The sequence below is a fragment of the Octopus bimaculoides genome, chromosome 6 (genome assembly GCF_046866305.1).
Source record: "Octopus bimaculoides isolate indiv1 chromosome 6, ASM4686630v1, whole genome shotgun sequence".
NCBI lineage: Eukaryota > Metazoa > Mollusca > Cephalopoda > Octopoda > Octopodidae > Octopus > Octopus bimaculoides.
The window spans coordinates 1,074,371-1,096,870 of NC_142933.1; the positions used below are offsets into that span (position 1 = coordinate 1,074,371).

A 22,500-nucleotide genomic window follows, 5' to 3' on the forward strand; every position below is an offset into this window, starting at 1 on the left:
TGTCTGGAGCAACGTGAAAATAATGTGTTTTACGCAAGAACGAAACGCTCTGCCGGATCCAGGATTTGAAACCACAACTATGTAATCATATGCCTAACATGCTAGCCATTAAGTCACGCGCTTATACAAAATAACAACTGCAATAAATACAACTACAAATCTTTTCTCAATGAATGAGAAACTTTCCTCTGTAATTTCGCCCATGTCGTCTGTCAACTGAAGTGAACGTAAGCTGCCAACTGTCTAAAGTGTTGCGTTCACCAACAAAAGAGTGTGGTTTCCATTTGTGGTCAGTTTAATACAGGGTGTTCAAAAAGTCTCTCCGCAGTAAGTATTTTATTGCAAAATAAATATTTATAAGATGGTATAAGACTACAAAAGAATATATTAGACTTTACGAGACTTTAAAAAACTTTATAAGAGGTGTTGAAAGTGTCGTCCTTCATTTTCAATACATAAAATTTAATTTCTTTTTTACTGCCATGCGAGTAATTCCTAGGCTGATTTCCGTTTCCTCTGGCAATTTCCGTAAGGACTTTGACGGGCTTTCCAAAAGTGTATCAGAAATATTGGAGAGTGTTTCGTTTGAAAGAAAAGTAGGCCTACCGCTTCTTGCTGTGTCTTCCACTGAGACTGTGTTTCTAAATGTTCTTATCAAACCCCGCACAGTGTCGCAATGTGGAACAACAATATTTGGAAAAGTTTCACTGAACTTCTGTTTCACAGAATCTGAGTATTTGTTTCCAGCTCGAAACACCCATTCAAGACTTTGACACGGTCAATAGAGATGCACTGGAGAATCCAGGAAAAGCTGAAGTACCTATTTAAGTTCATTTGTCTCCTTCACACTGGTATGAAAGACTATTTCATTTCAGTGGTGCTCTGTCGGAACCAATCTATTTAGACTTGTGTGATACAAGGGTGGTGGAGAATATGCCTGTACGTTATTTCCCATATACTTTGCAGCCATGATTTCAAAATTGTGATCTAAACATCTTTGTCCACCATCGTCCAACAGGTAAACTGTTTTATCTGAATTGTTTTAAAGCTAAAACAAAGATCTACAACTCAAGCTCTCTTCTCGTTTGGTTCTACGCTGATAATTGTGACCTTGAAGTGCACTTGAAGAAAGATATTTAAATATATAGTGATTCTCTTCTCTGGTGCGCTTGGACTTAAACGAGAAGAAGATTAATGTTATATTTGTATCGGGTGCAAGTGAACTGTTTGTGGAAGCAAATATACTTGTTCAAGAGTCCAAACTTGTGGTGGGTTCATTTGCGAATTATAGGATCTCTGTTTCCAGAGATAGAACCTAGATTCTGAGGGTCAACTGGAAAATTAAGGCTTCGGTTGTATTGAAAACACTGGATAAACTTATCATCGTCAGACGGAGACTTGAAACTTTCCACCAAGGTTTATATTCGAAGATGCTTGTGCCATCACTTACCTGCTACTTTCGTTGGAAGCATGGACGCCATATCGACGACACATCCAAATATTCAAATGACTTTACCAGAAGCGGATAAAGAATACATCAAACATCAGTTTTGAAATCTTTTACGCCTGAAGTAGAAATGCCAGAAGAGACAGATAGGTAAGTGGATGGGTAGGGTAACAAGGTAGGTAAATAGGTAGGTAGGTAGGTAGGTAGGTAGGTAGGTAGGTAGGTAGGTAGATAGTAGGTAGGTAGGTAGGTAGGTAGGTAGGTAGGTAGGTAGGTGGATAGATAGGTAGGTAGGTAGGTAGGTAGGTAGGTAGGTAGGTAGGTAGGTAGAAAACGAAGTATCTTGATATCCCCCTAACGAAGAAATAGAATGTTTGTATATCTCTAGATGTAAGTGTTGGAATAAATATGTGTGAACTCTTTGTGTGGACGTAGATGTGTATAAATAGAGGAAGGCAAGTCAAAAAGTATACGTACTCTTGTTTCTGTACTTTATTAAAAGCATTACATCATTTTTCGACATAGTCTCCTTGTTTTTCGATACATTTCTTCTTTGCTTATTCAATGCAGAAAAAAGTGTTCCGACTGACTGTGCAGCCATTTATGCACCGCTCCCTGCACTTCGTCCGTAGCAAATCGACGACCCCGTAAAGGGTGTCCGAGCGGTCCAGAGAGGTAATAGTCGAAAGGGGCGAGACATGGACCGCGGGATTCCAGTCATTTGAAACCCAATTTTTCAATGGGTTCGACGGTGTGAACGGCAATATGTGGGCGTGCATTATCCTGCAACGATAAGGTTTGCTTTGACCTCGGCATTCGGTGCGAATTGCTGGTTTCAGTTTAATGACCAGCATTCCACTTTAGCTTACACTGGTGACTGTAGACCCCTTTTCCATGTAATATTCCAGTACAGGCCTTTTTGCGTCCCCCAAAACGGTCAGCATTACTTTTTTCACTGAAGGTTGAGCCTTTCATGTCTTTTCGCCTGGCGATTCCGGGTGCTTCCATTCTATATTTTGCTTTTGGAATCTGGCACAAAGTGTTGGACTCAGGTCTCATCTCCGGTGACTATTCTCTCAAAAAAAAAAGCTTTACCTTAATCAGTGTAACGATCGAGTAAGCGTTGACAGACCTCCACACGATTGCGCTTATGCGCTTCGGTAAGCTCTCTTGGCACCATTCTCGCAAGACTTTACGGAAACGAAGTTTCTCATGGATGATTTCGTATGCAGGACCATGACTAATTTGCAGAGAACATGTCACCTCATCGAGGATCACTCGTCGGTTCGCCAAAACCATCTCTTGAGTTTGTTGAATATTCATGAAAGTGATAGAGGTACTTCACGCTTGTTCGGTCATTTTTAAACTTCTCAAGTCACTCATACACACTTCTGTGTGGTAGAGCGCTGTCCACGTATTGTACTGAAAGCCTGCAATAAATTTGATCTCCTGATAAACCTTCAGACCAGAGATTACATGAAAGAAAACTGAAGCAATCAAGGTCTAACCTCGGCGCGTAACCACAAAAGTACTTCGCGTTAAAAAGCACGCAAGCGCTGAAGGTTGTGCGGCCAATCTAAAGTTTTCGCGAAAGAGCAGATAACTTTTGACTTCCTTTTGCTTGCATGTGAAACATTATGTAAGAAGATATGCGTGTATAAATACGTGCATACAGCTATGTGTATATTAATGTGTTTCCACACGCATATATATATATATATATATATATATATATATATACACGTGTGTATATACAGGTAAGTATGGGTGCATGCGTGTGTATGTATGCGTTGGTGTGTCTTTCATTTCATTTGTTCTGAAGAACGGTTGCACCTCGTAGCACTTACAAGATTGCTAAGAGTGAGTTGGTGTATGCATATATATATATATATATATGTATGTGTGTGAGTGTGTGCGTGCATGTATGTATGTATGTGTATAAAGAAGTGGAAATGAAACATGAGCTAAACTGTTGGATTAATTAAATGCTCGGACTCTAGAAGCTGTAACAGCGGCGGCGGCGGCGGTGGTGGTGGTGGTGGTGATTCTATCTGGGAGGACTGTGGAGATATGGTGGCATGCGAAAAGGTGATAAACATACATACTCACAGAAACGCGCGCGCGCGTATATATATATATATATATATATATATATATATATATATATATATATATATATATATATATATACATATATATATATATATATATACATATATATATATATATATATATATATATATATATATATATATATATATATATATATATATATATATATATATATATATATATATATATGTAAGCTCTCGTTCTCTGTCTTCCTCTCACACACAGACACACACACATGCATGTGTGTGCATGAATGACTGTGTCTGAGTGATATATATACATACATATATATATATATATATATATATATATATATATATATATATATATATATATAGCAGAGGCAATACGCTTGCAGGAAGGCGTGAAAAATAGAAATAATCTATTGAGTGAGATGGAGGAGGAGGAGAGAAAGAGGAAAAGAATACAAGAAAGCAAAAGTATGGAGAGAGTGAAAGAGGGGGGAGAGGGTGAGGAGATTGAATGAAGTAAGAGGAGGAGGAGGAGAGTATAGGAGGTAGTAGAGAGGGATTACGGATGAAACGATAGATAAAAAAGAAGGAGCAAGTAAGAAAAGGGAATTGTGTGGTGGGAGGAGGGTGAAAGTGAAAGAGGAAAAGTAAGAGAAGGAATTACGTAGGGGAAGAGAGAGAGGGAGAAGATGAGATAGAAGAGGAAAATGTAAGGGATGAGAGAATAAGGGAAGGATGTGGGGGGGGGGGCGCTAATCAATTATAAAAACAGTTCCGTTAATGTCCGGCATCAGTTTTTAATCAATTTTGCTTCACCATTTATTCCATCGTTTCCAGTTTCTTGGTTGTAAAGGGAGATTCAATCCTTCGGCTGTAATTCATCAAATTCTTCTGAAACAATTAGTCTGCTGCCGCAAAATCAACCGTTTATTATTATTATTATCATCGTTATTATTATTATTATTATTATTATTATTATTATTATTATTATTATTATTATTATTATTATCATGTTCATCTTTGCGTCTTCTATTGTTGAACCAAACGATTGATGGTTCAGCCATTTTCCCCTCTGTAATGGTTATATTACTTCTTCCTATATTTTACACTTGATCCCACGTTGACATTTACGTTAACTTGCTAATTTTTTCCATGGCTTTCCAAAGTGTTCTGCTTGTTTGTCCTTTATTGTTTAATTACATCTGTGAATTATGTATCTTTTGCTTGTTTCTTTCTTTGGCTTCTAACACTGAATAATTTCCGCTCAGTCAGTCATAAATAACGTCCATTTTGAATAGTCGTCAATCTTCTAAACAAATACTGAATATCATTCCAGCTTACGGCAGCGAACGGCAGGCAAAATACAATAATTGACTAAATGCCTTGTAGTATTAATATTTTGTCTTTAGTTATGTCTCCTTTACATTTTGACTTCAAATCCCATAAGCAGAAAATAAATACTTGTAAAATACTGGAGTAGATTCAATCTTTTGAAATGTATGGCATTGTACCAAGAAGGAAAGTTTTATTGTACGAAAATAGAGCGGTTTTTGTTTGGGAAATTCGACAATAATATCAAGCGTGCTGATCTTAGGAAATAAAAGTTTTGGGAGGAATGTGTGATTGTGTGTGTGAACGTGAGTGAGTGAAAGAAAGAGAGAGAAAGTGAGAGAACGAAAGGGAGAGAGGAGAGGAACAAGGCTCCTTGAAGGGAATTTAGACAACAATGACTTTATACAGTTACATGTTGAACTTTAAAAAAAAATTCTTTCGTAATTTTACTGTTCTACTTTCTACATACATTACAATGCATAATGTGAATCTTTAATTTGCCCCGTGATAGTCCCTTCCTACTGTCGACATTCTATGTTGTTTATAAAATACGTTGGCGCCTTATAGGAAAGCATCATATTATTTGATGACCTTTTAGGAGAATCACTGCTAAAAAAAGCGACACAACTGATATTGTTCGTCACTTGTACAGACCTTAAAGACTTTGATATATCTTTTATTAATTAGAGACTATTATAAGGCAGTGAGATTAGTGTTGTAACAGTAACCGTATTTGTAATTTGGGCCTTGAGTACAAGACGATCCAAACATAACCCATTGAACCCCAGACGACAAGAAATCATTGCTTACGTCCCCGTGACTTGGTGGTTTCACAAAAGAATTCGAAAGAATCAATACCAACCTTTCAAACGAACGAAGCAGATGTTGTAGGGTCGATTTGTTCGACTGAAATTATTCAAGGGCGATGCTCCAGCGTGGTCACAGTCAAAAAGCTGAATCAAGTAGAAGATAACAGATTTGAGACAGACAGACAGACAGACAGACAGACAGACAGACGGACGGACGGACGGACGGACGGACGGATTGATGGATGGACAGACGGATGGATGGATGGATGGATGGATGGATGGACGGACAGACAGACAGACAGACAGACGGACGGACGGGCGGACGGACGGATGAATGGATGGATAGATAGACAGACAGACAGACACATAGATAGATAGATAGATAGATAGATAGATAGATAGATAGATAGATATGACATGATTCAAACCGGTCACTAATAGAGAGACATAGCCTCCTTTAATCAAGACAATTCCACTAGATTTGTAAATATGTGAGAGGCGTTGTGTGTGTGTATGTGTGTGTGTATGAGAGAGAGAGAGAGAGAGAGAGAGAGAGAGTATCTGTGTACGTGTGGATATACTTTCACTCATGTAGTGGGTATACAATTCCCTTTAGTACACGAATGTTTGCATGCTGTATACGCATGTGATTATGAGCAGATATCCATTCCTGGATGCTCAAAATGGTGACTCACTGGAATGTTTAATACATCTTCATTCTCTGAAACTTTTAATCGATAAGATGTGAGTCAGTTTGCTGTGTTCTAGATCATTGTGTCAATCTATTATTACCACAGCTCATGAAGATGAGATAATAAGTACAAATGTGGATCCACAGACAAGATATTAAGAGCTGTAAGTTCAGCATTAGTTTACTCCAGACGTTTCCTTTTATCTGTAACTTTAGACGAGACATTGAAATCCGTTGGCATCATTGTACGGCTTTTGTTCTCTATCTCAGAAATGATTATCGTCTTCGATGGATTTGTACCCGGTAGTTGTGTAGATCGTTTCACCCGTATTCTGGTTCTAGTGGGGTATCACAGGAAGGTAACACATTGCTGATAATGTAGTATCATTCATATAGACATTTTCAAGCGGAATATGGAAGTTTAGAGGTATGTATGCATGCATGCGTGTATGTGTGTATGCATATATGTATGTATGCATGTATGTATGCATGTATTGATGTATGTATGCATGCATGTATGTATGTATGTATGCATGTATGTATGTATGCATGCATGTATGTATGTATGCATGTATGCATACATGCATGTATGCATGTATGTATGCATGGATGTGTGTATGTTTGCATATATGTATGTATGCATGTGTGTATATATGTATCTTGCACAGCCTACATTTGCTGTCTGCCAACGTTTTCTGCCGATGGATAGATGGATGGATGGATGGATGGATGGATGGATATCATGCCTGGTTTCTCCTGAGTGACTCTACTGGTAATTCGCAGCTGATACCCACTTTTAATATGGTTAGGTGATCGGCGACTAAATCGGCTTCTTCCACGTGAGAAGAATTACTAGAAACTTAACGGGAATAAAAAAAATAACATTTTTTTTTCTACTCTAGGCACAAGGCTCGAAATTTTGGGGAGGAGGCCAGTTGATTAGATAGAACCCAGTACCCAACTGGTACTTAATTTTATCGACCCCGAAAGGATGAAAGGCAAAGTCGACCTCGGTGAAATTTGAACTCAGAACGTAAAGACAGACCCCGGTGTGCTAACGTTTCTGCCAGCTCGCTGCCTTGAATAAAAGAATAACTGTCGAAGAGATGGCTGAGCCCTGCACATGAACAATAGCCATTTAGCAACAGCAGACAGGCAGAGGCGAGAGGGAAAAACAAAAGCAGCGCTCGTCAACCTTCAGGCTTGCTGTTTACTATAGAAATAGAAAGCGAATACCAGAGTGGTGTCTGGGCAGACGGTAGCTTTTCAATCTTGGCTGACGAAATATTGAGTAGATGGAAAACTCATATAAAAACAAATAACTCAATACTTATATAACAAGAGCACTCAGAGAGCGCAAACCTCCGCCAAGGCAACACCAACGTCCTCTCAACGATTAGCCGGAGATGATTTTTAAAATGAGAATATCTGAAATAAACTCGACTGCTCTTACAAACGATAATACTAAAAATGAACCCGACCGCTCTCAAGAATTAAGTAAAAAACAAATAGGAAAAATGATCCAGAATCCTTATCCGGTACCGGATCGATCCCAAAATCTAATCAGTTCATGCCAGTCACGAGGCAAAACATCCCTGAAAATTTCATCCGAATCCATTCAGCAGTTCTTGAGATATCTTGTCCATGGACAAACGAACAAACAAACACGACTGAAAACAATACCTCAGCCTTCGCTAAGGCGGAGGTAATAAATCTCTTCGGCATTAGCGTCTCCAGTCCTCGAATTCACAGCATTCCCCACTGAAAGGATCACCTGTCAGTCGCCGGGTTACGCATTAACATAAGAATCGATTGGATCAACATGAAATAAAGTACCTTGCTTAAGGACACAACACACAGCCCGACCTGGGAACCGAAACTGCAATCTTACGAAAGCGAGTGTGGTACCTTAACCACTCGACCACACACACACACACACACAAACGTACATATAAACATACTCATATAGGCGTAGGTGTAGGAGTGGCTGTGTGGTAAATAGCTTGCTTACCAACCACATGGTTCCGGGTTCAATCCCACTGGATTTTCATCGATGAGTTCTCGAAACTTGATTATTTTCCCTAAAACTATATATATATATATATATATATATACATATATATGTGTGTGTGTGTATGTATGTATGTATGCATGTATGTATGTATATGTATGTGTGTGTATATGTTTGTGTGTCTGTGTTTGTCCCCCGACTAAAGGCGGTGCTCCAGCATGGCCACAGTCAAATGACTGAAACAAGTAAAAGAGTAAAAGAGTATATAGCATGTTACTCTTAATTGTCACTGGATATCCAGTTATGAAAAGACAGGCAGTGACATCTGCGCTGTTTTGTCTGTCTAATCCCTTGACACAGCTGTCTCGTGTAAGACGCTTATCATCAGACAAGATGCACCAATCATAATTATCTATGGAAGTATATGCATATATGCAAATAAATATGCATTATACATGCGTACATATATGCATGTATGCATGTATATACATATACACTCGCCATACACACACATATATATGCACGTATGTGTATATATATGTATATGTATTCCCGAGCGTCATACTAATATATACTTTTGTTATTTACACCACCTGTCCTCGTCTGTTGTCATTATTTGTATATTCTCTCCTATATATATATATATATATATATATATATAATATATATGCCTGTATTATGGTGTGCATTTGTATATGTGTTTCTGTATGTGAACTTCATTGATATTAACATATGAGTGTGTGTGTGTGTGTGTGTGTGTGTGTGTGTGTGTGTGTGTGTGTGTGTGTGTGTGTGTGTGTGTGTGTGTGTGTGTGTGTGTGTGTGTGTGTGTGTGTTGTAGTCTCCTTCCACGGTGAAAATCATTAAAATTAAAGCAATTTCACCCTATAAAATGATTCTCCATTTGTAGACCAGACAGATGGAAATGGCACTGTGTAGAATTACTATGAATTATTTATCGATAATCAAGTGTTTAAAGCAAAAGTTTGCGAAATTCCTGAGGTGAGAATTGCTTTAGAAATGGTTGAAAGTGAATGGCCTCCTTAGCTTTTCCTTAAAATCATAACTGTACCGGGAAAAGTCTCTTGTTTGATGTCAATATTTAGATGTAGATTCCAACGAGGTCGACTTTGCCTTTCATCCTTTCGGGGTCGATTAAATAAGTACCAGTTACGCACTGGAGTCAATGTAATCGACTTAATCCCTTTGTCTGTCCTTGTTTGTCCCCTCTACGTTTAGGCCTTGTGGCCAATAAAGAAATTAGAAACGTTAGCACGCCGGGCGAAATGCTTAGCGGTATTTCGTCTGTCTTTACAGGTGGTGGTGGTGGTGGTAATTATTAATAATCGATACATCTTCACCTCCCACTAATCCTGAGAGGGTCCTCAGGCACCTCCCCACCCCGCAAATGGTCCTGTCAGAAACAATCGTCATTAGCATTTCCCACTGAATTCCCAGGCGTGACCAACTCTTATCCAACCATTTCGTTCTTGGTCTACCCGTCGATCTCCCGCCAGTTGCCTCAACTAGAAAAATCCATCTTACGGTTCTTTCCTGCGACATCCAGATCGCATAGTTCCCTCATACCGGAGCAGCGGTCCCTCGATACGGACAAAAGTAGCGTCTCCACCTGGAAAGACTCCCTTGATCTTCGAGCTACGTAAACTGTCGTGTAACGTTGTTCCAAAAATCCTTCAGAGGAATTCCATTTCGGCCGCTTCTATTCGCGATTGTACTTTCTTGGTCAGGGTCCAACATTCGTGACGAGGATAGGTACGAAACTGAACTGAAAATAGCGACCTTGGATTTTTGGGTGACTTCACGTCTTTTGAGGATCGAATGTTCGACCTGGCTATTCAGCCTCTTACCTCATATCACTCGTGAATGGGGCCCCAAAATACTTAAGCTTTCCCTCTTGTCAATCCAGTTCATAAAATTATGAAAAGAGGACTTAGTAATAGACATCTGTGCCTTTGAAAGACTTCGACTTAGCACCGCTTACCCGAACGCAAGCATCCTGTTGGCATTCTTATTGGGACTTCACAACAACCTGAAGAATTGGACTTCAATTTGACCAATAAAGTATTCTGGCAGACAGGCCGCCGACTTCGTAACATGAAGCTCTCATCCACACCTGCCACTAAGAACTCGGCTGGGTTCTTCTTTGTACAGAGAAATGCATCTTTGGGAGGTGCGAAGAATACTTTGCTCATATCCTAAATCTGGTCGCGATTAAATCTTCTGGTGGACACGACAAGGTGCATCTAGGGGCAAAGGCTAACCTCACGGAGGCTAAAGTCATGAACGCCAGTTAAAGGCTCAAATTTGTCAAGGCCACTGAAGAGCGTGAAATTCGACCTTAGATATTAAAGACTTTAAACAGAGAAGATATTCTCTGGCTGACCTTTGAAGATATTATTGCAGTAAAGGCTTTATAAATTGTAGGGAGACAAATGATCGGTCTGTAATTTTGTGAGTTTGCCGTTTCAGTGGAGCTGGTAATTAGGATAGTTTTTTTTTTTTTTTTTATATTATTATTATTATTATTATTATTATTATTATTATTATTATTATTATTATTATTATTTTTTTTTTTTTTTTTTTTTTTTTTTTTTGAAAACTTCGCACAGTATACAATATTATGATGTTGTAAATTGAAGGGGTTTTGTGCCGGGGTTTTGTGGCGGGGTTTTGCACTGTCTGTCAAGTCACAACATGGCCTTCAGGCGGACAGTACTTTACGCAATATGCATGCAGTTCCAAGTAATGCCAATTTTTGCAATACACCTAGATTGTAGGGTTTTTCTAAAGTGTCCAGATGTTTTTTGTTTTTTTTTCAGATTGGGTGATATTGAACTCAATATTCCGATGACAACAAGAACAACCTTTATGCTTGACTCTCGCAGCGGCCACATCTTGGTGATTTCAATTCTCAGGTTTCCATATTTATCAACCTCTTTCTTTCACGATATATTAATCTCCTGACACTGTCACATCGCTTATTAGACACTCTTAGTTATAACTCCTAAAGGTTACTATATCTGGCCTTCGGTGCTCTAACATCTTGTCTGTCTGGAAGTCAAAGTCCCAGAGGATTTTTGCCTTTCCGTTTTCGTCCATTATCTTTCCCGATGTATTTTGGTACCAAGCACCCGTTACCTCGTATCCATACTTCCGGCATAGTAGCCAGTGAAGGTTTTGGGCTACTTCGTCGTGTCTGCGCTTGTACTCTTTCTGCGCAAGACTTTCGCAAGCACTAACAATGTGAGTCACGCTTTCGATCCTCTTCCCACACATTCTGCAGAGGTCCGTTGCACTTGTGTGGTATATATTCTTTTTCACTGAGTTGATCGTCAATGCCTTGTCCTATGCAGCAATGATGAGACTTTCAGTCCTCTTTGTAAGCTCACCTTCGCTGAGCCACCACCATGATGCTTCCTGGTCTTTTAAATTGTTACTTTCACGGTGGAATTGACCATATAATTCCATACGGAGAAGAGTTTCTTCTCTCTCGTTGGCTATTCGTGATCAGAATTAATTATCACTCTCAACTCTATTGTTGGTAAATCCGTCTGCATAAGCAGCATACTGTAACAGGTCTTGTTTTTTCTTTGCCAAATACTTTGTCATGTTTTTTCTTTCACTGTTGATGCATTCCTGTACGCTAATGAAGCCACGTCCATTTTTCCATCTCTTCATATAGAGCCTGTGTATGTTCTCCTTAGTACTGTGTACGTTCGTTGTCATTGTTTTTTGGGTAGTGCGATCGAGTTTGTCAATCTCCGATCGTATCCATTTCAGAATGGGTACACTATAGCGGACTACAGTAACAGCCCATATGTTGATGGCAGTCAACAGGTTCCTTGCGTTGAGTTTTGGCTTCAAGAGAAGTTTGAGACGCTTCAAATATGCAGTGGTGACCTTGTCTTTCATTTCTCTGTGAAAGATATTGTCCAGCTCCAGGATCACAAGGTACTTATACCCATCATCGTCCGAGTCTCCTATTCACTCTCCATTTGGCAATTCGAAACCCCTACAATCTACTCTTTTCCCTCGCTTCAAAATGAGCACGGCACAATGAGATCCCGAATTCTATCCTATATCTTTGCTGCACATTTGTACGGCATCAACCAGCCTCTCCATTTCAGGATCTCATCATCATCATTATTCTCATCATCACCACACCACCATCTTCATCTTCTTCTTCTTCTTCTTCTTCTTCTTCTTCTTCTTCTTCTTCTCTCAATTTTGTCTCCATTTCTTGCCGAGTGTCTTCCCAAAACCTAGAACAAAGAAGCTCACTGTATACTTTGGTAGGCCATTAAAATAAACACACCAGATTGTTCATTTGCAAAGTCATGTGATAGGGAAAAAGGTAGGGGCAGAAAGACAGTGAGAAAAAGAAAAGGAGGAAGAAAACAAAAAATAATAAATGAAAACAAAGAAAATAAAGAAGAAAAGAAGGAAAGAAAATTCACGGCGACAATTCTCTTCTCAATACGAGTGACCAGTTAAGACACCCTTTTGCATGTCCTGCATGGATGATAAGCCAGGGATCATTCTTAAATAATTTTCAGTTCCTTTTTTGATCATTCCAAGTGCTCCTACAATCATCACCATCATCATCATCATCATCATCATCATCATCATCATCATTATTATTATTATTATTATCATTATTATTATTGTTATTGTTATATTGTTGACTTTTGCTTTGTATTTGTACAAGTTGACTCCAAGCCTCACCCAGAGACCTCAAGACATAACAAGTTAGAAGTTCATGTAGGTGTTATGCCTAGCGTGCCATATATTTGGTTTTGTACATAGTGTTGTTCCAGAGAATGTTTAAGAAACCATAAGAAAATTAAGTGTTTGTTTTAAAATTTGAAATTACATAGAAATTATTTTGCGTAGGATATGGGCAGTTTCCATGAGCACTATCTTTTCAATTTCTGCCACTTGGGGGGTTTCCTGGTATCTGAGCTAGGTAGCAATCAGCTCCTTTTGCTATCATTCCTAGGGCACCTATGACAACAGGTATTGTTTTAGTCTTGAGGTTCCACGTTTTGCCAATTTCTATTTCAAGATCTTTATATTTGCTCAGTTTTTGGTAGGTCTTGACAAATACATTTATATCGATTGGGACAGTCATATCAATGAAGAGGCAATATTTTTGTCTGAAGTATTTCAATATGATGTCTGGCCTATTTGCATCTATCTTTCTGTCAGTTTGAATGGTGAAATTCCAGAGGAGTGAGATGTGATTTTTTTCAAGCACTGGGTGTGGATTTTGTTCCCACCAGTTTTTATCATGGGGCAAGTCCAGGTTTTTGTAAATTACCCAGTGAATATATTGTGCTGCTCTATCATGCCAGTTGAGATACTCTGTAGGCGCAAGCAGACTGCACATGGAGACATGATCAATGGTCTCATTTTGTTGTTGACATACACGACGTATTGGGGAGCTGCCGTTCTTTAATATGTTGGCCTGGTAATTCCTTGTAGGTAGGCATTGATCCTGGGCTGCTATGATAAACCTCTCTGTTTCTAATTTCAAGCCAGAAACCATTAGCCATTGGTGGATAAGGGCTTAGTCAACATCGACATTATTCGCTCTCTTTGGGTATTTGTCACTGAGTGGTTTTTCTTGCCATTTATCAGCAAGAATATCTAAGGCAGCTGTTTTAGCACGAGTTTTCATACGCTTAGCGTTTTCTGTGCTTGTTGTTGTTGTTATTATTATTATTATTATTATTATTATTATTACTACTACTAAGGCGGTGAGCTGGCAGAGTGGTTAGCACGCCGGGCGAAATGCCTAGCGGTATTTCGCCCGTCGCTACGTTCTGAGTTCAAATTCCGTCGAGGTCGACTTTGTCTTTCATCCTTTCGGGGTCGATAGATTAAGTACCAGGAAACACTGGAGTCCATGTACTTGACAAATCCCCTTCCCCCTAAATTCAGGCCTTATTATCATCATCATCATCATCATCATCATCATCATCATCATCATCATCATCATCATTATTATTATTATTATTATTATTATTATTATTATTATTATTATTGTTATTGTTGTGCGAGGGAGCAGCGCATGCCATCACAGTGACACTGGGGTGCAAATATACGAAGCCCAATATATCTATCAAGACTTTCCGTTTCATAAGGGTACACCAGGCACATGCATCACAACCATATATGCGCGACATGGTGATCTCATAAAAAGATAAACAGTGCATGTCCTCGCAGGTGGGGCCCAGTTAGAATTTTCTTCAGGTCGAGTAGCCCATCCCGCTCAAAAGGTCCCTGAATAATGGTTGTTTAAAGATGTTGAACAAAACACCCGTTTCCAGAAGTGAACTAAACAATTCCTCTCAAAATACGTCAAAGGGTGTGTTGTGTGTTTAATGCCCTTCTCAAAATATTTCCTGTCAAATGCATCTGAAAGAATATTTGTGAATTGAAGTCATCGAAAATATTTTAGTGTCAAGGGAGATCACTATATATAATATATAATCTTTATAAAGAGTTATTTCCCTTAACCAATCTAAGGGAGATAATTCCTGATAGTGTTTGAAATTTTATGTAATATTTTTTCTTTCTTTTCAGTGAAAATTTATAGTAGTAGTAGTAGTAGTAGTAGTTGTTGCTGTTGTCGTTCTTATTGTTGCTGTGGTTGTGTTGTTGTTGTTGTTTGTGGACGTCATGAGTTCGGTCCAGTTCATTATTTCTTATTTCTTTATTGCCCACAAGGGACTAAACATAGAGGAGACAAACAAGGACAGACAAAGAGATTAAGTCGATTACATCGACCCCAGTACGCAACCGGTACTTAATTTATCGACCCTGAAAGGATGAAAGGCAAAGTCGACCTCGGCAGAATTTGAACTCAGGACGTAACAGCCGACGAAATACCGCTAAGCATTTCGCCCGGCGTGCTAACGATTCTGCCACCTCGCCGCCCTATAGTTAGTTCATTATTTCTGATTAGCCTTGGTTCAAAGCTTTAATGGAGCGCATATATGACCATCCCATCTATACTTTCAGGCATAACTAGGACTAGATTTCTGGAAGGTGTGGTTTGAGGTGTGATTTGTGTAGCATTTATGAAAGCGAATAGATGGTGGCTCCATCTATTGTCTCAAAATTCAGTAGATTAGTGAGTCGTAATGAGAATGGAGTGTAATGTTTCGGGCTGGTACCTTCGTGGGTGTGTATATGAAATATAATAGCTTATATACATCGGACTATGGATAACTAAATTACAGCAGGTATATAATCCACTTTTTGTATTATAGTACATTGTTGTACCATTGGAAACTTTTTATTATTTACAAACAATACACAATGCTTCAAGCGAACTACAATACTCTCATATATATATATATATATATATATAGATAGATAGATAGATAGATAGATAGATAGATAGATAGATAGATAGATAGATATAGATATAGATATATATATATTAAGCGGGAGAGGTATGCGGTAATATACATCTGGAAGATCCCGGAAGGAATTGTGCCAAATTTTGGCATTTAAAGCTACACCAATGCCAGAACGAATCGACACTGCACAGTGTCAAAGATCACAGCAATTCCATCGCACTTCAGGATCAGTTACTGCAACAGTGTGAGTTTCAGAGGCCCACAACTTTTTAATACTCTCCCAAAGTGGAACCTGCACAAAGTGGAACCTGCACAAAGTGGAACCTGCACAAAGTGGAACCTGCACAAAGTAGAACCTGCACAAAGTGGAACCTGCACAAAGTGGATGTAGGCGTTTTTAAATCAAGGCTGGACCTCTTCCTGTCGAGACTACCAGATGAACCTACCTCACGGTAAGAGGTGCAAATGACGGTAGCTACACCAACCTCCATTCTTCACCAAATGCCACATATTAGAGGAGGCTCTCAATAATAACAGTGTAGCAAAATGGCGGTGCCCCAGCATGGCCACAGCTCTGAACTGAAACTACAGAAAAATATATATACCGTAAATCCTCGAGTATAGTCCGCCCTTGAGTATAATACGCAGGGGATTTTTAGGGAGCTGTACCTCTGAAAAACCAAAACCTTGTGTATAATACGCACCCCTTCTCTAACTTGAGTCAAGGAGGTCTATATAACGTCCTTGGTTTGTAAACGTATATACGGTAACGTCCTTTATTATTATTGTATATATAACATAGTGCAAACGTGTAGCCTTTTTTTGTGCACTTTGTTTGCAGAAAATAAAGAAATAACAGTAATAACGTCAGTGAAAAATAGATATTAAGTAAATTACCTTTACATATTTATCTCTTAGAAAATTGTGCTTAGAAAATATTTTTTATTTTTAACCTCGTATATAGTACGCACCAGAAATTTTGACATTTAAATTTTGGGGAAAATGTGTGCGGATTATACTCGCGGATTTACGGTGTGTGTGTGTGTGTGTGTTCCGGGAGTGTATTTGCCAGTCAACTAATTTGATATGAACCTGTTGGAATCACGTCTCTGTGACCAGGTCGCAGTTGAAAATTTTACGATGGAAATTTTGGCACCAAATGTTTTAAGTGTTTCTACATTTTTGATTGGCAAATATGAGTCACTTGTGCTGCAATCGCTTTATATATTTATACAGAAACCGAGAGATTATATTATTAGACATACTCAGGTTTGTGATGGTAAAATTAGCCACGCAGAACTTGGCATTTAATAAATCTGTTTTTGGAAAATTACATTTTCAATAGACGAAACAATATTCTTTGCAATCTTACGCCCATTTCTTCTAAACCAGTCGAGAATTACCTCCCCTGTTGTCTATGCCCCCCCCCTCCTTTCAATGATTTATATTTCTTATGTTACTGTCACGCAATACAAAACGGTGATAAGACGGAATCATTTGTAGTTTGAATTATGTCTTATACTGTGCCAATAAAATGTGAGATTATTCAAGAATACTTTCCCGGAACCCAAGAAAGCAGGGAGGTGCACGTGATAGGGTCTTTCTCTCTCTAAAAAAAAAAAAAAAAAAAAAAAAAAAATAACAAATCTTACAGTCCTCTCAAATTTTGAAAGGACCACCCGGAATCCCAAAATAGACATGTTAAATTGTTTTCAGTGGCTCTGATCTCGATATATACGTTCTTTCCAACCCTGAGCTCTGACATTAAAACCCACAAAGCTTAATTTTAGTTTTTCATTGTTTCGGGGCAAAATGAAGATACAATCCATATTAAGAACCTCGTGGATCGTAACAGCAATTTAAGTGCTTGATCTTGTTCCATGGTGTGACGTCGATTCCACCTTGAAAATGCATCAAGAGCACATGCTTGCTAGGTATACTCAGCCCTTTACACGTTGGAACTCTATTAGTCGAAAATAATGAACGCTCATTGTGCATGGTAATCATCCAAGCATGGATGGATGGACGGACGGACGGACATAAGTGTGTGTGTGTGTGTGTGTGTGTGTGTGTGTGCGTGTGTGTGTGTGTGTGTAAGTGCGTCTGCGTTTATCTCGCATGCCTTGACAACCAGAAATAAGGGACATAACTCTGATGGGCTTAAAGGCCATCTTTTTTATTGTTCTTTCATATTTAGGTTTCTTACATTTTTTTTTTACCTTTTCTGTTTTTTAGCAACTATAGCCCCGGGCCGACCAAAGCCTTGTGAGTGGATTTGGTAGCGATGTTGTCCCCACATCACTTAACAACCGATGCTGGTGTGTTTACATCCCCGTAACTTAGCGGTTCGGCAAAAGAGACCGATAGAATAAGTATTAGGCTTACAAAGAATAAGTCCTGGGGAAGATTTGCTCGATTAAAGGCGGTGCTCCAGCATGGCCGCAGTCAAATGACTGAAACAAGTAAAAAAGTAAAAGAGATGTAGATGTAGATATTTATACACAGTTACACTAGGAAAAAGTTGACAGTAACTTCGAAGCTTTGCTGCGTTTCGGCGAAGAGAAGGTGAGGAAAACATTGATTTAGTCTGGCTGCGGTGATGTTGATAAATGATTTCCTAATCTAGAATTGAAATAAAATAATTGTCAGCCAGGATTAGTTTTGTGATTGATTTTTAAGGAGAAGCATTCTACTGCTTTGCTGTGACTATGAGCAAGTCCACACGTGTCTATATACAGAGTCAAAACATAATCCTTACTTAGATTAAGATCTGCTGTAATGTAACTTTTTACTATGTTTCTCGAACTTTGACTTTTCATTGACCTTTGCTTACAGACATACTTCAATGATTCCAACAAGGAAGGAATTTCAACCATGTTTCGTGGTCTGCTACCACAACAGCTCCTTTATAGGATCCAGTTAGCTCAAGACATCATCAGGAGGAACCACGTCCGGTTTCGGCCCCTACTCCTCTACCGTTTTGACGTGGCGGGGCCACCCCCTTTCGGAGGTGTCTTCAGCTCTGGTGTTGGGTGCATGTCTTCTTTCACTGTTTGTGACTGTTCTAATTCAACTGTGGGATGTCCCTCGCTATGGTTATTTTCCAGTATATTCTGTTGTGTCTGGGGAGAGTCATTCTCTTTTGGTACCTTAGAACTTGACACACTCACAGGTAAAATTTCCACACATTTACTTATTTATTTTTCTAAAATTTTCGTTGCGTCTTGCAACCTTTTCAATAGTTGTTGACATTAAGTAATTAATAACAAAATTAATTTCTAATAAACAACGACTGACACTTGACTTTGTGTACGGCTTGTGTTTCTCCTGACCAACAAAAGAAAAACATTTATTACAGACATTTTTCATGATTTATTAGCTTGTTTTGGTTTATATATCCCTGAATGGTTTACATATCCTTGAGAAATTAATAAGACCAGACTGATCCGTAACTGCTTGAGAAGTGTGCTCTTCCACTTGGTGCGGTCCGCTGCCAGGTCCTCCCAGGAGTTGATGTCGATGTTGACCGTCTTCGTGTCCCTCCTGCACACGTCTTTGTACCTCAGCTGCGGGCGACCCTTGTTCCTCTGTTCAGCTGCGAGTTCTCCGTAGAGAATGCCTTTTGGGATTCGGCCGTCCTCCATACGGCGAACGTGGCCTAGCCTGCGTAGTCGACGGTCTCTCAGCAAGGTGTACATGGAAGGGAGGTCAGCACCAGTCAGGACGTCGGTGTAGGTCCCCTTGTCCTGCCAGGAGATGCCGAGTATGCGTCGTAGGCTTCCGAGATGGAAGCTGTTCAGCTTTTTTACCTGACGTCAGAATATATATATATATATATATATATATATATATATAATCATCATCATCATCGTTTAACGTCCGCTTTCCATGCTAGCATGGGTTGGACGATTTGACTGAGGACTGGTGAAACCGGATGGCAACACCAGGCTCCAATCTAAATTTGGCAGAGTTTCTACAGCTGGATGCCCTTCCTAACGCCAACCACTCTGAGAGTGTAGTGGGTGCTTTTACGTGTCACCCGCACGAAGGCCAGTCAGGCGATACTGGCAACGGCCACGCTCGAAATGGTGTCTTTTATGTGCGACCCGCACAAGCCAGTCCAGGGGCACTGGCAACGATTTCGCTCGAAAATCCTACGGGAGCCAGTCAGGCGGTACTGGCAACGGCCACGCTCAAAATGGTGCATCTCATGTGCCACCCGCACAAGAGCCAGTCCAGGGGCACTGGCAACGATCTTACTTGGCTTGCCGGGTCTTCTCACGCACAGCACACCTCCAAAGGTCTCGGTCAGTAGTCATCGCCTCGGTGAGGCGCAATGTACGAAGGTCTTGCCTCACCACCTCAGCCCAGGTCTTCCTGGGCCTACCTCTTCCACGGGTTCCCTCAACTGTTAGGGTGTGGCACTTTTTCACGCAGCTATCCTCCTCCATTCTCACCACATGTCCATACCAGCGCAATCGTCTCTCTTGCACGCCACAACTGATGCTTCTAATGCTCAGCTTTTCTCTCAAGATACTTACACTCTGACGGGTATTCACATTGACATTACACATCCAACGGAGCATACTGGCTTCGTTCCTTGCGAGCTTACGTATGTCCTCAGCAGTTACAGCCCATGTTTCACTGCCATGTAGCATGGCTGTTCGTACACATGCGTCATACAGTCTGCCTTTTACTCTGAGTGAGAGTCCCTTTGTCGCCAGCAGAGGTAAGAGCTCTCTAAACTTTGCCCATATATATACCAGGTGCTTTCCAGAAGTTTTGAAACTTTTTCAGGAGTGACATTTATTAATTTCACAGAAGTACAAAACTCCAAACTCCTACAAAGTGGGATCGTCTGACTTCAATGCACTTGTCGCACTCCAGCCACTTTCTGAAGGACCCGTGGAAGTCTTCCAAGTGAAGGTGTCCAGGGCACTTGTCATCCTCTATTTTCTCAATATCTTTAAAATGATTTCCCATGAAGTTCTCTTTCAGCTTGGGGGACAATCAAAAATCACAGGGAGCAAGGAGGTCTGGTCTGTAGGGCGGATGAGGGGCAGTTCTGATGGCCATCTCTGTCAAGTAGTTCGTTACCAGGATGGAATTGTGGACTGATGCATTGTCCTGGCGCAGGTTCCACTCATCCGAATGGAAGAGCTCTGACTTTTTGCGACGAAATCTCTTCCTAAACTCTCTCAAAACCACCACAAACTGTATACTTCTTGTCTTTATAAATATACGACGGTCTTCGTCCAGAAAATTGCGAATTTTCTCAACTAGTTCCGATGTTCCTCTCACTCCTACACCTTTCATCATCTCTCATCTCTTCTCTACTATCCTTGAATCTGCTGTACCAGCGAGAAAGCTAATCCATAAGTAGTCTGGAGCATTTCAGAAGTTTCTGTAGTATTTTTGTTCAGTTTTACCCAAAGCTTTATTGCACAAACAACCCGACTGCATTTTGTTTCCAAACAACCCGACTGCATTCTGAAAACTTGTCAGCAGCGACAAGCAGTGTTTAGTAGAGTATGTTCAAAGTGCTGATACAGCCGTCGCCACGAATCGGGAATTTTAAAAAATGGCAAGTCAGCTTAATAGATACATAGTAATGATATACTAAAGTTATAATAATCCAGGACAGTTATACCTACCTCTTCTAAAAAAAAAAGTCTCAAAACTTCCGAAGTGCACTTATTTATGCTAGAAATCAAACATTATATGTACTTTCGCCAAAACTTTCTTTGGGTTAGCAACACTACCTTCAGTGCACGCATACTGATAGAAGGTACTTTTGTGATTACATCCGCCAGGTTTGACTTTGATCAACCTAATGTTCTGGCTTGTGTTACAGAGCAAACATAGCCGTGTGTATGTGTGTGTGTAGGGGGGGGGTATTACCTTTATTGTTCCCTGTTATTATTAGTTTCAAGAAATACAACTTCGTTGAATAGTTATTTTCAGACACGTGTTGACATCTCACCATCCGTATTTTGGAAGCAACAAGAAGTCTGCTTTGCTTCTGTTTGGTAGACTCAGAGTATTATCGGGGAAAAAAATGTCTTTATTTTTAAATAAAATAATTCATGGTTAATGGAGGAAAAATTATGAATAGCTAAAGGTTAATCCTCTTCATAATGAACCTTTTAAAGAGAGTTTATGATTATTTAGTGAAACCTTAAAAAGGAAAATAAGGAAGAATAAGAATGCAAAATATAAACGAAAAATATGAAATGATATATTTAAATAGCGAATCGGAGTCATTTGATAAATGTAAACAAGACCATAAGTTCATATTATGTAAGTGGCCACAGCTACCTTGAAATGGATTTTTGTATTTATAAAGGTTTGTTTTATTTTATTTCGTTCTTATTTTTCTTTCATTTCTTTTTATCAGACTTGCTTACCAAACAGAACCCTAACCTTAACCCTTTATAAGGTCAATTATATCATAGTATTTTATTTTATTCATAAATGACCTGCCTTTATCAATAGTCTTTTTAACCCAGATGCTCAAACTACACTAAAACAGAAGGAAAGTACCCTCTTTATTGTATCCAGAAGACATCTTTCAGTTGAGGATGTTGAGGCGATGAGATGTCAACGGGGTTGAGTCACTACATGAAGGTAGTGGCTCAATCCTGTTCGGTTTCTTGAAATCACAAGTGCAATGGATTAACAAGTGTGTTCTCCAATTCACTCGGGAATTCCCTTCGTATCCAGCAGAATAAATAA

At 39.5% G+C, this 22,500-nt stretch overlaps 1 long non-coding RNA gene across 2 annotated transcripts in view; it reads left to right on the forward strand.

Moving 5' to 3' along the window:
- LOC128248082 (uncharacterized) overlaps nt 1–22,500 on the forward strand; it is a 62,490-nt gene that overhangs the window by 37,706 nt on the left and 2,284 nt on the right. The window contains exons 2-4 of one of the 2 annotated variants that reach the window (XR_016242148.1): nt 11,215–11,310; nt 12,176–12,346; nt 18,601–22,500. The exon at nt 18,601–22,500 is cut by the window's right edge and continues 2,284 nt beyond it. This is a non-coding gene — a long non-coding RNA (uncharacterized LOC128248082). The remainder of the gene's footprint in view (nt 1–11,214; nt 11,311–12,175; nt 12,347–18,600) is intronic. The other variant, XR_016242147.1, reaches the window with a different exon arrangement.